General features: G+C 39.3%; 1 long non-coding RNA gene across 1 annotated transcript in view; it reads right to left on the reverse strand.

Moving 5' to 3' along the window:
- Positions 1-4122, reverse strand: part of LOC107671262 (uncharacterized) — a 16929-nt gene that overhangs the window by 4969 nt on the left and 7838 nt on the right. Inside the window, exon 2 of the long non-coding RNA XR_001632178.1 lies at positions 1992-1997. This is a non-coding gene — a long non-coding RNA (uncharacterized LOC107671262). The remainder of the gene's footprint in view (positions 1-1991; positions 1998-4122) is intronic.

Genomic DNA, 4122 nt, shown 5'->3' on the forward strand with positions numbered 1-4122 from the left:
AGGTGCTGAAATTCACACATCTCTGTAATCCAGTAACACGGTTCTCTTTCAGTCAGTCACTAGGAGACCCCTCACCTCAGTGTCAACATAACATCTCAGTTCCTTCCTTCTGGGAACGAGGGTTACATGTGTAACAGAGAAGTTCTCAGTTCAGGTCCTCACTGAATGTAGGGATGCAGCGATTAACCGGTTTCACAATTAACCGCGCTTTAAAATGTCACGGTTAATTAATCGTAAAGGCTCCACTACACCGAGTGTTTCTGTTGCACAGAACGGAACAGTTGCAACTTGCGCTAAAACGAAAACAAAGTTACACTAGCGGTGCGCCAACTTAAAATACTGTGCTTATCAGAGACAGGGAGGCTACTACACACACTTGATTAACTTTGACAAAGGAACCAAACAGCGAAGCCTTATTTCCACCAGAGAAATGACTGAAGTCGATAGTGTGGGACCATTTTGGGTACACCAAGAATGACCAGGGTGTCATTTAAATATTGCCGTAAAAACTGCTGCTAAAGAGCGAATACACGGCTTTAAACTATTTTAATGCACGACGTGAAGGCAAGACTGACGCGAAGCTACGGCTCGTTAGCTCAGTATTCTGCCCACTTCAGATCAGACAGATGAAATAGTGTGGTAAGATCACAATTATTTTAATTAATTAATTATAACATTTAGCTACTTGAATTAATTATTCGAGAGCGAGAGAGAGGTGACAGTTGCCTGTGTGAATTAGCCTACCTGCGTCTGTGCTTCTCTCCAGTAGGCTATTTAGTGCTACGTCTGACACTAAATCTTACGCCTAGTCAGAGGTAGGTGTAAAGTGAAAAGTCATGATTTGCTCGGACATTATTCGTTTTTAGGGTTCATGTCTGTTAGTTAATTATTACTGCAGATGTGAACTGTAATGTTTATGGTCTTTTCAGGCAGGATAAGCGATATCAATCGCGAAGCTCAGTGTAGACTATAGCCTACCATACTGCCGACAGTAATTGAATACAAAATATATTTCTTTACAGCATGTTATAATTATGCAGTAAAATATTACATATGAACTGGATTTATTCATAGAAACAGAACCATTTGACATCTTGCTTGGAAGGACAGTGTAAATGCTAAACGTCTTTATCCATTCAGTATTTGTAGCGTGCCTGCCATCCAATAATCGCAATAAGTTTTGTGCTTTGTTACTTTTAATCAGAAATAAATTATCAGCTTTCAAATTCTGTCAGTTTTATCACAAAATACAAACTATAAATGTGGTTTTTCAGCCACAGAAAGACGTCAGTAAAACAATGTCACGTAAAGTCTCATTTACCTCAGGAAAGACATTCATCGTACATAAACTTGATAATCAGCTAGAAAAAATAACTCTAGAGAGAAACATTGTATTACATTCATTATATTTTACTTAACCTGCTGCCTTCATTTTTAATGTTCGTTTGAAGAAATCTGTCATAGGAACGTTTTTTTACGTCTAGCTGGTGCAACCGGCCCCTGGTCATTACGTCACCCGCCCGTGACATCTCGCCCATCTACTGGACTGATTACACATGTGATTCAGAGCGTGGTCACGCTGAAGGCGTTCCCATAGCGTTCACCTTAGCGTGCGTAACCTGGAGATGTTTTTTTTTTTTTTTTTACATCTCCAGACAACTAGTTGGCATTAGAGGCTCCAAATTTGCTGTGGTTAAAGTTCAGACTGTCCTCTATCTGTGTGCCAAATTTCATAAATCATAAATGATCCAGATTCTGTTTTGTGGATAGTAAGACTTCACTTTCACCTAAAGTGAGAGGCATTTCTGCTGCTCTAAGAAGTACTTCTTTTCTCAGAATTACTTCTGCTTCTTTCGTCACACTGGAAATGAAAAATCAGGTGAAACACATTGCATTGTGGGTTACAGTATACTGCTATTTAGTGAATGTAGTAGGTCTTCCAGATGTTCTGTGCATACAGAAAATGTGCATACTGTGCACATTACACATACTACATACTGCAGCAATAGTAAGAGTAGTCAAAATTGTATTGTAATTTTTCTTGTGCAGAACAGAGAAAAACAAAATGCAGTTTCCCAGGAAATCTTGGTGCAGATTTGACATTAAGAAACTGTCACATGTTCAGTTTGTTTTGTCATAGTTTTCTTTGTGTTTCCGACGAGTCACGTTACTTCCTGTTTGTTGCTGCCGTGTGTTTGAGTTTGAGCTCCATCAAGTTCATTCTTTATTGTGTCATTTTTTATCTTAAAATCAATTTTATACACAATCATTTTTGTTTCTATAATGTGTGAATATATCCCCTATCGTATTCTACAACAAAAACAATCAGAGCGCCTTGTTATCACTAGTTTTATTTTGATTTCCCGAGTCCGCTATTAGCTTATAGCCCATTAGCATCGCCAGCGTGGTTGCCGCTAATCTCGCTTACATTGCTAATACTGTATTTGCACACATTACCATTGTTTTACTCACTGTTACTTGCTGTAATGGCAGATGTGTGTCTACCTTTGAGTGCAGGTGAGGACACGTTCGAGGCTGATCTGGGGCTGACGCTCACAAATTCGGCGTAAGTATACAGCGCACTGCTAACAGTCCCACAACCTCTACTCCGTGTGTTTCTCTGCACTGGCCCGGTGCACCCAGGACGCAATCTTCCCAGATGTCCTTCACTCCTGCGCCTGGACACCACGGACCCTGGGTGCTCCATGACTATTCACGCCCCCTCGCATATTCCTTTTCTACACAAAATGTGTCTTAGAAAATTTAAATCAATATATTGTTTTCTGTGAGTGAGTAAACAAGATGATTTTCACATCATTCTGAAGCAAAAACTCTAGACTTCAAGATCCAGTTCTCAAATGTCTTGTGAACAAATGTTCTGTATGTGTTTTATGCCCTTATTTCAGTGACTTTAAAATTTTAGTTTTTCACTAAGCACGCATAAACGTTGTTTTCTCAAAAACACAATCACATACATACATGCTGCCCACATATTATTGTAGCCCAGTTTGTGCTGATTATGGTGCTACTAAACTTAGCCATTAAAATGTTTATTAGCAACTGAAAAAAGCACAAATGTCAGGGCATGTCAAAACTTCTCCAGGGCCCCAAAACACCCTCGGACCCCAGAGGGTTAATCTTAATGTTGTATGTTTTAATGTAATGTGTACATTATGTTTATAAGATTTTTCCGAGATCCTGACTGATTGAATCAGTGTGAACACTTATAAGATTTGTTCACCAGAAATTTCTCACCCGTGAAAAACTCTTTCCACACAAAGAACACATTTGAGGCTTCTTCTTTGAATGAACGTGCAGGTGCTACTTCAGGTTTTCTGCCCTAGCACATTTTTTGCTGCACTGATCACAGTTAAATGGTCTTTCTCCAGAGTGTGAACGCAGATGTCCCTAAAGACTGTTTGCTTGTGCAAAGCTCTTGCCACATTGATCACATGTGTGCCGCTTCTATCCATTATGAATTTTGCATAGTAATCATTGTGAATCTGGTTAGTAATGTGTGAAGCTGGTAATGCTGCTTGTGGAGTTGTTTAATCCTCCTCTGCTGAGATCTTGAGAGATTCCATGTTCCATGTCTTATACAATTCATTTAATCTGAGGCTGGAAGCCAGTTGTGTTTCTGCTCATCTCATTATTAATTATTATTTTTTTGATTGACTTTACAGTAGTTATTATTATTATTATTGTTATTATTATTAAAACGTATTCAATTATCATTTAATAGAGAAATGCATTTCACAACATCAAGAAATATGTCTTTATATTTGGAGAAACTGTGATGATTAGTGCTGGTAAATAGCCATGAAATTAAAGAAAAAATTTAACCCTATAGTGTTTGCACAAGCAAACCTGAATGCTGGCCCACCTGAAGGACATTACTGGACCCTTACTGGATCCTCTTCAGTTTGCCTACAGAGCAAACAGGTCTGTGGACGATGCAGTAAACATGGGACTGCATTATGTTCTGCAACATCTAGACAGACCAGGGACTTATGTGAGGATCCTGTTCGTGGACTTCAGCTCTGCCTTTAACACTATCATCCCAAACCTCCTCCTGCCCAAACTAACTCAGCTCTCCGTGCCCACCTCCGTCTGTCAGTGGAT

The sequence above is a fragment of the Sinocyclocheilus anshuiensis genome, unplaced genomic scaffold, assembly GCF_001515605.1.
Source record: "Sinocyclocheilus anshuiensis isolate Anshui unplaced genomic scaffold, SAMN03320099.WGS_v1.1 scaffold3273, whole genome shotgun sequence".
NCBI classification, from domain to species: Eukaryota; Metazoa; Chordata; class Actinopteri; order Cypriniformes; family Cyprinidae; genus Sinocyclocheilus; species Sinocyclocheilus anshuiensis.